Source organism: Indicator indicator, chromosome 12 (genome assembly GCF_027791375.1).
Source record: "Indicator indicator isolate 239-I01 chromosome 12, UM_Iind_1.1, whole genome shotgun sequence".
NCBI lineage: Eukaryota > Metazoa > Chordata > Aves > Piciformes > Indicatoridae > Indicator > Indicator indicator.
Window position 1 is genome coordinate 21,202,114 of NC_072021.1, and position 11,573 is coordinate 21,213,686.

Here is an 11,573-nt window from a genome sequence, read left to right on the forward strand (position 1 = left end):
TGAGCAGAACCTATGTGCTTGGCACCTGTCTGGCAGGAAAAAAACCTCTGAGCTCTGCTCTGGGGAAACATCCATATTTTGGGAAACAAGGAGCAGGCTGGGATGGCCTGTATGTTGTGACAGAGCTGCTTGCCTGAGCCAAACCTCACTGCCAGAGCTGGGATGGTTGCACATGGCTCTTGTGGAATAAAGATGTGAGCTCTGGAAGGAGACACAGCCAAACAAGCCCTGGGAATGGCCATCAGGATAGTCTGGAGGCCTTGGAGGAGCAGCATAACCTTTGCTTGCTCTCTTACCAGCAGCATAAGTGTTTCCCTGAAGGCTCCTATACCCCTGATGCCATCTTTGCCCTGCAGCTCTCCTTGCAGAGCAGTACTGTGAAGCCAAACAGCCTGGATAAGTTGCCTGGGTCTCAGATTAGACCTGCCTTAGTCCTGAAGAAGCTGGCATCACAAGACAGCCCACTGTCCCAGCACCAGCTGTGGGGCTTGGCGTAGGTTTGCAAGGTACCCCCTGACCTCAGCCATCGCCCACGTCCTTACAGCCTGCTTTAATCCTTTTTTAATTAAATGCAGAGGGGTGTGATGGTATCAGGAAGGTGGGAGGGGGGTGGCCTGCGGTGTTTTGGGCTTGGTGTCTGTGCCAGCCAGCTGGGTTTGTTATGAGCCTGTCAGATCTCACACATTAGCTTTCCACTCTTGCTTCTCTCTAGATCCGGCTGCAGCTCAGGCATTACGTGGATCACCCCTACGGCTCTTCCATTGCTCAGGGATCCTGTGGTGTCCCACCTATCAGGAGCTGGCATGTGAAAGATGTCCACAGAATCAGCAGCTGAAAGGTAAAGTGGCTTCTCTGATGGCACTGAATACTGGGGAGGAGGTTCAACTTAAATTAGAAGACAGCACTGGTGGGATAACCGAAGCAGAGATGAAATAGACATGGAGGTGTGAGACAAACTGGGAGTAAGGTCTCCAGCTGGTAGGTCACTGAGGTCATGCAAGAGGTTCTTAATGGGGTTTGGATTTATTTGTGCTTGTAAGGGGTTATCACAGCGATTCAACAAACCACTTGCCTGACGTTTGGATTTGAGGACAAAGCAGATCCAAGCCTTGCCTTCCTCCATACACCTTCAGCACGGGGAGTTGCAGATGCTCAGAGAGCCTCCAGGGATCTGATAGTCCTGGGGAGAACAAGCTGTATGCTGGACCTGAATGCAATGAAAATATCTCTCTCCAGACTGGAAGCCCTCTCTTGCTGGAAGGATGAAGTGCTCTGGGGACAGGTTACCTGCCTCTTCCCACATGCCAGCAAGAAGGCAGGATGACTGGAACTGAGGTCTCAGGCTTTGGCACTAGCAAGATCACATAAAATGTGTGCGCTGGGGGTCACTGGAGACTCTGACAGTACTTGGTGTTGAGTTCTAGTAAAAATAACACCCAGATATTAATAGTCACAAGACCTGTGTGTCCACCCTGCACCCCCCACTATGATTTCTTTTAGAGAAACCTGCCTGGCAGAGGCAAGATACTGGACTGACCTCTCCCAGCCCTGGAGTGACTCTTCTGTTGTTTGAATGTTTGAGAACATCTTGTGTGCCATGTGGCATTGAGGGAAATCAAGAGCATCAGAGCACAGAACACAGCATGGCTCTTCTCAGCCACTGGGGATGACCAGGCACAGCTGTGCCCTAAGCAGCGGTGAAGTGCAGAAGCAAAGGAGCAGACTTGAGTGACGTCAAGGCAAAGAGATGCTAAGAGGTGAAAAACACTCCAGCCACACTGAGAAGATGAAACTGCACCCAGTGATTGAGAGCAGAGGCCAAATACAGTCAGTCTCAGTCAGATGCCTTCCTGTTTGTAACTGATGGAGGCTGTGAAGCACTGTGATCAAACACTTGGAGTAGCTGGTGGACAATAGGTTCTCTGTTGCTGGAAATCTCCAAATCAGCACAGCAAAATTATTGCTCAAAGGGAACTTGTGGGCTTGGTAGAGGCAGTCAGTTTTGCAAGAGAGCAGATTGCTTAGCACCGTAAACCATATGTGCCTTAAACCCTGTGACTCTGAAACAGCAGCTGGTCACCGGTCCCTCTTAGTCAGAGTCATTTGAGAAGCTTTGTGGGTCTATTACATGGAGAATAAGGCTTCTTGCAGCATTGCTTTCAACATCTGTGCTTTCCTTGCAAATAAATGTGGGGAGAATTTGATATGGAGATGAAGGTGCCATCCTTATGCTTCGAGCATAAACTGCTGAGCAAAGGGATGCTTGAAAGGAGGGAGACTTGTAGATGTGCAACATCTTTGTCTGAAACACACCTGTGTCCCTGCAAGAAAAGCTTGCAAGGGTCCTGTAGTTAGTCCACATTCTTGTTTCCTAGACACCTTCCTGAGCTGCTCCCTTGGCACTTGGATCTGCACAAACAAAGCAAAGCAGGACCTGGCAGAAACACCAGAGAGGTGTTTGGTGAGGGGAGCCTGGTCTTTGAGAAGCCAATGCTTAATCCTGCTCAGCCTGGAAATGTTCCTGCTTTGCAGTGCCATGGCAACCACTCCCATGCTAACTAGCAGCCCTTCTCTTTTCCTGTTAGAAGCAGAAGCCCAATTTACTGCTGTATTCAGTGATGTGACCAGGATGTGGTGCTGTGCCTGATAGGTTTGGGCCATCACACTGGGAGGCAGCTCCCTGATCATGAGAAACGGATGCATTTTGTGTTAATTCTCCTTGATGCCTCACACTGCTGTCCTCAGTGCTGGGAATTTTGGCAACAGCAGAAGCCTTGCCTCAGCAGAAGCTCTGGGATCGAGTGAAGCTGCTCACAGCTGGGTCATCTGAGCATCTACCTCAGGTTTCAGGACTATTAGAAAGCTTGGTTGGATGAAGGTCCCTTCAACTGCTGTGATTCCTATCTCCTGGCTGCCCACTTTTTGGTTATGTTAAAGGATATGGTTAAAAAAAACCCTATGGGTCACCCCTATGGGTCAAGGCCTCATGAAACTTCCCCCTGCAACTATGGGAATGCTTCACTTTGGGCTTTTGTTGGGTGTAATGTTTTCCTCAATGTCTGCTGGTTCCAGGGTTGGCATCAAGTCAAACACTGTTCACTGAAGTCAGACTTTAGCTGGAATCAAGTACGTTTATTCATCCCTTTTCCTCTGGTGCAGCCAGATGTGTGTTGCTGAAGCGATGCTGCTGGTTTTGCATCCCTGCTGCCTCTCTGCTCTTGCAGCACCCCTGCCCCACAGTTGTGCTGGTCTGTGACCCAGAACATCCTCAGAGATGGGCTTTTGCATCAGCTGGTTCAATGTGGATCTTTGCAGGAACCTGGCTGTGTGAGCAGGGCTGGTTCATAGCTAACCTGCTTCTTGTTCCTGGGGACAAATCCATCACAACATCTTCACTCCAGGCAGCAAAGAGGGAGTGGAGCAGTACAAATGCAGAGTCATAGAAGAAGGGATTTCTTTCTTCATTGCTCAAGTAGTAGTTTAGCTGTGCAAACCCATGATGTTGCTTGGCTGCTGCTTTTCTGCATTCATGGTGGCAATTGCCCATGGGGCTCATTAAAACCGCAGTGTTTGCCACTGTGGTGTGTTGGCTTGGAAAAATGGCCACAGCTCTCTTGAGAGGCAGCATGGAGCAAAGCAGCATGTGCTCACTTTAGGCTGTGGCTAGAGAAAGGCTTAGAGCAAAGTGAGAAATGAAGGGATATCAGCTGGAGAGGACATCAGGACATGGAGGCAAGAAGCGATGGTCTGCCTAGAATAGGACATGGCCACAGCTCCTGGCATACCCAGACTCACAGGGCTTCAGGAAGGGCCAGCTTGGTCACACTTGGTTTGTCTGCTGCCTTTTACAAGCTGTGTGTATCTTATACCCTGATCTGTGCCCAGACAGCAAAAGGGACCTGTGAGACACAGCAGCCCAGCTGCAGACTGTCACCTTGGTCTGGACTTTGAGTCATCAGAAGGTGCTCAATGATTGCAGACTGTCCTCAGCATAGAGAATGAAAATCCTGGTGAGACCATATCTGAGTGCAATTCTCTGCCAGAGGCAGGTCCTGGCTTGGCTTTGTGCTTTTGCACTGGAGTAGCTCTGGCTGGCCACCCACAGAAGAAAGGCTGCTGCATTGCAGCGTGCACAGAGTGAGTGGCAGCCAGGCTGAACTGCACCCTGTTGTGGTGACACCGTGGTGTGTGACACGTCTCTGGTGGTATGTCACCACCTTCAATTTCCCCCCCACTGTCTTAGGTGTTGTGCTTCTTGCTTCAGCCCAAGAAGGCTTGTCTGAGGAAGGCATTGAGAACTGGGAGAAAGGGAGGCACTTTACTTGCCCTTGGGCTGATGGGCGAGTCAGCTTCAGGGACAACGTTCCTCAGCTTGTCCAGAGTGGTTCTCAGGGACACAAAAGCAAGGTGTAAGAAGGAAGGGCTTTTTAAGAGCTCTGATTTTTCCTGTTATAAGGTCCTGCTGCGCTGTGTGGTGAGGCTGTGCTCTAGGAGCGTGGTCTGCAAGGGCCACCAAAGTGGGAGGAGGCAAAAGCAAGCACAGGAGTCCTCGCAGGGCTTGAAAACATCATGAGGGAGAATTACATTTGCTCAGTGAGAAGGAAGAGCTGGCAGGGAATTTCTCCCCTCTCCTTGCATCTGTCCAGCACTGAGCAAACATCAACTAACCTTCCTGACACTTCCATAAGACAAGGAAGCATTACAGTGCCATCATGGTGAGTGCAGTGAAAACCACTGCGGTGATGCGTGCTGCATAAAACCACTGCTCAGGCAGACTCAGCCTCAACATCTGCCAGTATGGTCCATCAGGAGCTGGGCTGAGCTGTATTTCCTACAGCAGGTCAGGGACAGACTTCAGAAGGGAACCCAGACATCCTGTTTTCCAGCCTCTTACTCTTGCTTCTGGATCACAACGAGCTCAATCAGCCAGGGGAGTAATTTACCAATGGAAGCTGTAGGGATGGGGAAATAATTCAAAAGCTGATCTGGGCTCCTGCTTTGGAACAGGAAAACAGCAACAACAACAACAACCGCAAACCCCATCGTGTTTTCTTAATGATTTAAAAGCACCTTTCCATTTCCAAACAATCAGGATCATTCTCTTGGCTCATTTTTCTTAGGTTCATTTCTAATCAGTTTTTGCTCAGCAGACATGAAAATGTGGAAGCCAGTTTATCAGGCAGAGCAGAGTAGACACGCAAAGTGGAGTGAAGAATGCTAGTTCACATCAGCAAATACTTAAAGGTTTGCTGCCAAAGGTGCAAGAACTTGTTCTTGCTGCTCATGTAGCTAGATTATTTAGTAAGTACCATGAGTCATCTGTCAGCTCATTCTCAGATGAGATCTGTGGTGCAGAGAGGGAGAGCAGGTCTGTCAGACTCTTCTGAGGTTACTTTGATTCACATGTTGCTGAATTTAGTAGGAGCTGGTGTCCCCCTGTATATGCCTTGTAGGTTTCTTGCAGGTTCCTTGTAGGTTCCTTGCATTGCCAGAAGATTAAAGAAAGTGATGATTCCCCTCTGTTTGGAGCACTGTGATCAGTTTTAGGTTTCCTGTACAAGAGAGAAACCAATAAAATGGACCGAGCCCAGTGGAGAGCTCAAGGTATGAGAAGAGGCCAAGGGAGCTGAGTTTGACCAGCCTGGGAAAGAAGATGCTCATGGAAATGTAATTGCTGTCTTCTGCTATTTAAGGGGAATTACAGAAATTAGAGTCAGTCTCTTCTTCAAAGTGCACTGTGAAAGGATGAGACAACAAGCAGAAGTTGTAGAGGTAGGAAATGACATTGGGGCAACGTAGTAATGCATGATGTGAGACATTTTAGGAAGGGAACTTAGTAAATTTTAAAACAAAACCAACCCAAAACCTGTTGTCACTGATTGCATTGAGACCTACATGCCCATGAGCTGCTTCTGTACTTGCCAGTTTGGCCCCAAACACTTGGGTTCAAGTTGTCTGCCCAGGGTTCCCTGCAAAGCCATGGTGGACAAGAGATTCTACCTGTCAAATCTCTTCATCCTATTCCATGTCCATGAGTCACCAGGATTTACTCACTTGCTTTTGCCTCCTATCCCAGGTGTCCTGAGATAATGCACAGAGTGCTGGGATCTTACTTGTTCTGCTAGGTGCCATCAGCAAGTGCTGTTTCTGTAGCCCTTTTCCTGCCATTTGTCCCTTCTGGTATGCCGACACAAAACATCCCCATTCACACCAGTCCAAAGGTTCCTGTTATGGTGCCATGCACAGCAAAGGAAACATTTTCATTCTGAGAACAGGAAAATGCTGGGACAGGTGCACAGGGATGCTGTGCTGTCTCCACACCTAGAGATACTCAGAAGTCATCTGGGTGAGATTCTGATCAAACTTTGAAGATAACCCTTCTTAGAGCAGGATAGTGAACTGGATGTGCCCAGAAGTCCTTTCAGAGCTATGCTATTATGTGGTTCTCAGCACAGGAAGAAGATACTTGTTTTGACAAGGAGAGGAAAGGAAAGACAAGGGGGAAGCAATGACTTCAGTGCTTCATTAACCCTACTGATATACTGATTTATGTGGCACTGCTAACTGCTGCCTGCAGGAGAAACTGTGCATTTTTAATTTTCAAGGGTCACAAGAATAGGTTTGTGGTGCCAAACACATATATCCTGCCTCCTTCAGAGGATTTCAGAGGCCAACATGGAGACTGATCTGTATTCTAGTTTTTGCCAGAACTGAAGGCATAAGAGATCAGACAGCTTGCCCAGCTCTTCAATGAAGCACTGGCAGAAGCCAGACTCTGGTCTCTCTGCCCTCTGCATCTCCAGCCTTGCTATTTGCTATGATAGTCCTGTGCCAGACTGCAGACATGATCCTCTCCAGGTCCCTCTTCTGCACGTAGCTTCGCTGTGTTCATCAGGGTCTCAGAGCAGGTCCAGCCATGGCTGCAGGTGGGCAGAGACAGTCCCCACATGGGATGGGAATGCTATCTCCTGTCCCTTTCTACAATCTGATGTGCATTTGAGGGTGAGAATCCTCCAGCTTTTCTAAAGAGACTGGTCCTCTCCCTTGGCGTTCTGGGGGGGTCAAAGGGACTGTGGCCCCATGACACTTTGCTCATACCTTACAATCCCAAACACCTCGCTCTCCCAGGATCACGCATTCATTTTCACGGCACGTCTAGGGCAAATATTTCTTTGGACTTCTAAAAGCCCTGGGTTTGTAGGGTAAAAATAATTGGGCATGGGTAGTTACACGCATGCACAGTGACTGTGTAAAGGGATTTCCTAGCCACGTAGGAGACCTATCTGAAAGCCAAACCCAAGCGAGAAAGCACTTCTTGAATTCAGCTTCCTCAAAGAGCTCAGGGATGTGGTAGCTGGGCAGGATGGTCCCTGCCCCAGCTCAGGCACCCAGGTTTGCTCAGACACCATCCCAGCCTGTCCCACAGCCCCAGCTGAGTTTTCAGTTTGCAGCAGTGATTTATCCCCCACCTGCCTCAGAAAGTTTTAGTCATCAGCCAGCTGCTGAATAACCCTCTTGTCTGAATTCCCCTGAAGGCCCAAAAAGCCTCTCTGCTTATCTAACGCTCATTTGACCGGATAATTTGAAGGCAGTTTGCAAGCTCTGTGGAAGTGACCTGCTTTAAGTCAGTTCAGCTTTTCAATCCCCTTGGCTGCAACATCAGCAGTTTCCCTTGTATTTTTCCTTCTGCCCGGTGCAGGCCCTGACATTTCCACTGTCCCAATGTCATGTTTACCTTGCTGAGACTCAAGAGGATGGAGAGGTGCCCCTAATTCTCATCACAACTTGTGTGTTATCATCCTAGACACATGGACACATAACCACAGGGGATCATTTGCAAAGTCTAATTGATTTGAAAAGTCTTTTTTTTTTTTTTTTTTGGCTCATCCTGGGCTATTTGAAAGTGGCTTCCTAGAGCAGGTCTGTCCTTTGAGCACATTACTATCAGCTTGTTCCTGCACTTTCTCTTCTTTGAGCATACTGACAAACCCAGCTGCTGTTTTCTGTTTTGCTGTTGGGGCTAGTTTGCTTTCTTGCTGCTGAGGAGATAAGCTGCAGACTTCCCATGGGCAAAGCACAACAGGTATTTAGTTCCAGTGCTAGTGCTTTCCAACAAAAACTTTATTTTCTGAGACCAACCTTGTGGCTGGCTTTGAAACACACTTTCAATGAGTCTATTCACTGCACAACCACCCCCATGAACGTATGTAAAAAATTAGTCAGACAATCGCCTTGTGTTTACTCTCCTCCTCTCAGCGTGTGCCCAGCTTCTCCTGAAAGTACTGGCTGAAAGCGGCAAAATCATCTTGAGCCTCTAAGATGACTGTCTGGGCTTTCTGGAGATTTTCAAGGCCAGATCCTGCAGTAGCTGATATCACAGTCAATAGCTAAGGATATTGATTTCTGATATGGTAGAGATAAAAAGCTGATAGTGCCTTGCTTTCTCTTGATGAGCTTTTCTCCCTTCACTGTTCCATACTGTGGAATCTCTTACACATTTCAGTCAAGTCTGGTGAAGCGCCAGAGATTGTAGATATCGAAATTCCTACCACTTCTACAAATACTGATTGCTGGATAGAGAAATAGAGATTTGCAAGGGTTTGCTAGGTCCCCAAGTTTTCTAGGTCTTCTTTCATGTTGTCTTTGGCCTCTAGTTCTTCACTCTGTAAGTCTTGGATTGGATGAGCTCGTGTAGCACCAAAACTGTGCTATTGCAGGAGGATGGATTTGTGGCCTGGGTCATGTTGGTGATAGGAGATAGAACCAGAGCAATATCCTCCAGCCTTGGTATAATTCTCTGTCCTGGTTGTATCAAGTCCTTTTGCTACTCATGAGAACCACCTGCAGCATCAGAGGCAAGAATTTAGGATATTTTCTGGAGGAAAGTATTGAAGTTGGATGGGTTGTGGTGGTAGAATATTGCATTGTTTTACCCTTGAAACCTAAGAGACCTGAATTGAAGCCAGAGAAATGGTGGTGGAGGAAGACATGGGACTTTTAGATCACAAGTGGATCAGCCTGAATGTAAAGTGACGTCTTCTGAGAAATAAAGATTTGAACAAAATCCATCTGGTTTCATGTTTTTGCTCTACATGAGAGATGGTCCCTTTAGGAGGCCCAGACACGTGAGCAAATCACATCTGTGGTGTGTGTCAGGAGTCTTCCGGTTCTGCCCCTGGTGGGAACTCTTTGGAGATACTCACCTCCTGCCCCTCTTTCCCTGTCCCATTTCTTCCTTTCTCCATCTCTTCCTCCTTGTGCTTGCTTCCCTTCCCTTACCAGCTCACAACTCTGTCCCGAGCTGTCTTGCAGACTCTGATGACCTCTCTAGTGACATTGCTGTCATGGCCTCCTCCTCTTTGCTTCTCATTTTCCTTCATCCATTATCATGTTACCTTCTGCTGTCCTAGAGGAACTCTGCCAAAAATCCCTCCTCTGTGCTGTTTGCTTGCCAGGTCTGAGCAGGAAAATACCGTTTCCTGCTATTTCATTAGCAGCAGTCAGGAAGGTCTCTCCTGCTGAGGAGAGGGACTTCAGTGAATTACATCTCTCACTCAGCTGCCTTAAAGGAGATCACATGTGCTAAATCCAATCCTTTCTCTCCCTTATTTTCCTCCTGCAGATGCACTATGAGAGGCACTAAGAACAGAGATGTGAAGCCTGTCCCAAACCTGGATACGTATCATCAGGGCCTCTACACAGTTTGGTCTTATCTCTCTTGAGGACAGTGCTATTCTGAGCCACAAACTAAAGGGGAAGCCCCAGGTGAGGGCAAGAGGTCTTTCCTGTGAGGCAACAAATTGAGTTGGAGCCCAGGGTCTCCCAGGGACTCTTGTTAGCAACACAGCAGAGATCTTTTGTAACAGGTTAGTTAGCATACTTGACAGGTTTATAACTGGATATGCTCCTTTGGGACAAGTATATGGCCCTTGATGACATTGTTGCTCAGACAGCTGCTATCTGTACCTCTTGGCTGATCAAGAGGTGGTGGCAATGGTGCCCATTGCTGTATCTGTCCACAGAACTGAAGCAAAGAAGTAGCTGGAGTGCTGCAGGTTGTGGCAGATTCACCCTTCATAGTTGAGAGAAACAGGCATGACTAGGATGTCTGATCCTAGGTGTGGTCTCCCATGGATGCCACAGAATCTAGATGACAAGCTTATGCACAGACACTTGCTTCTGTCTGCAGTGTCCTTAAGATTCAGGCAGCAATTGCCCTAATTTGCAGATCTCATTGCAGCTTAGGATAAACCAGCACCTAAGGGACTCTCTGTCAGCAGGAGCAGCAGAACTACTAGTCCCTAGGGCAGCTTGGCTGAGCAGGACAATCATAGAATAATTTTGTTTGGAAAAAAACCTCTAAGGTCATCAAACCCAACCAACAACCTGAGATCACCATGGCCATTAAACCATGTCCTGAACTGTCATGTCCACATGTTTCTTGAACACCTCCAGGGACAGTGACTCTACCATCTCCCTAGGCAGCCTGCTCCAATACCTGACCACTCTATCAGTAAAGAAATTTTTCCTAATATCCAATCTAAACTTCCCCAGTACAGCTGCAGTCCGTTTCCTCTTGTCCTGTCACCTGATTCTAGGGAGAAGAGACTGACCCTCACCTCACTCCAACCTCCTTTGTAATAGTTATAGAGATGAATGAGGTTTCCCCCCAGCCTTCTCCAGACTAAACAATCTGAGTTCCATTAACTGGTCCTCATAAGACTTGTTCTCTAGACCCTTCATCAGCTTTGTTGCCTTTCTCTGGGGCAATGTCTTGGTTCTTCAAAGTTTTGGCAAGCATTAGGTGCGGTGTCTTTGGGAGTTCTGCACTTGCAGGTCTTTCAGCCAGAGTCTTGCTCTGATCCTTTGCACATACAATCCTTGTATTTTATAAGGATGGGGCCCGTGTGACTTTGTAAGCACAATGCCTCACATGCTGGGGACCGTGACTCATGAGTTGAAGAGCCTTGGTGCACTCCTTCAAACACTCAGAGATGAAGTTAGGAATAAACAAAAGAAAATGGCAAGCAGGTAAGAGTCATTTGATGGCTAAAATTCTCTTTCCAAGTCAGTCAGGAGATGCACTCCAGCTACCTCCGCTTCTTTCCCACTTGATGTGTGCTTATGCACTGACACCAGAGCATCTTGTTTAATGGAAAGGATTGCTTTTGCTAGATGAATGTTTCAGATTATGTAATTGCCCTTGTAAGGAAGCAGAGAGGAGAATTTTTGTGATATTGCTGGCTCTTATGCAAGACTACTGCCAGTGTTTACTCTACAGAGATGTGATTCTCCTCTGTCATTTGGCCAGAAAATGATGCCTTAATCTTTTAAGACATTTATGAAACATTGGATTATATCAGGATCAGCATGCTATCATCTGTAAGAAATTTACTGGCTGATTGGTTTGCACAGAACTTTTCAAGGCAGGTTTTATATTTAAGCTTTGCATTTCTGTGCTGGAAGAACAACAGATATCAAGCTTTTAAGAGCCTTGGATAAATTATGAGGTCCTAGTTTTCAGTAATTACTATCAGTGGAAAGTTAGGCTTGTGCATCTGTCAAGAATAGAG